Source organism: Pinus tabuliformis, chromosome 2_1 (assembly GCF_031772625.1).
Source record: "Pinus tabuliformis cultivar Carrire ecotype Pingquan chromosome 2_1, CPIR1, whole genome shotgun sequence".
Classification (NCBI taxonomy): domain Eukaryota; kingdom Viridiplantae; phylum Streptophyta; class Pinopsida; order Pinales; family Pinaceae; genus Pinus; species Pinus tabuliformis.
Genome location: NC_142299.1, coordinates 290,227,217 through 290,227,978, shown reverse-complemented (window position 1 = coordinate 290,227,978; position 762 = coordinate 290,227,217).

Below are 762 nucleotides of genomic sequence, written 5' to 3'. Positions count from 1 at the left end.
ACTTCAAACAAGATTAATAAAGAGCTTATTTAAGAAACCTTTTGCAACAAACCTTTTGTGCTTTAAGGACTGCCTTGAGGTCCTTTGGGATAGAAGAATGCCTTCAGCCCTTCTTCCTTCTTGTCCTTCCTAGACTGAGCTATCAATGGCTTTCCCTTCACCTCTGCAACACATAAAATAGTTAGTCTGCAACAAGCATACAATCAATCAGACAATCAATCCTTAACTCCCCAAACACCTTTCAGACAAGAAATCTTTTCTCTTGTCAATCAAGAATTCTGATATAACCTTCTTTGAAGGTGAGGTTAACTAATACTTAGCTCTGTTGCCACCTGATCTGTAAATGGGGCACTTAGGCTTCTTGTTTAATTTTCAAGAACCTCTCCCTCTTCCAAAGCTTTAAATATTCCCAAGTCCTTATGATTAACCAATGCGGAATTAAATATGTGCTTGAAATAAGGTGTATGATTATGTTTATTGTTGACTGTTTATGTGTTTTTAAGTCTATTTGCTTGAATTGATATAACAACAACTAAAGCAACAGATATAATGCAGCAATAAAACAACACACATAAGACAACAATTTAATTAGGAGTTCACCCAAAACTTTTGGGCTACGTCTCCATGAGCTGTAGTCAACTCAACTAGGCCCTCTGAGATTATGGAAAAGTCCTTTTACAAGCTCTTGGCTCAACTCCACTATTTTACATAGGAACAATGGGCTCAGAACACCATCTCTCCCTGGCTTTGAAACTCTCGGAT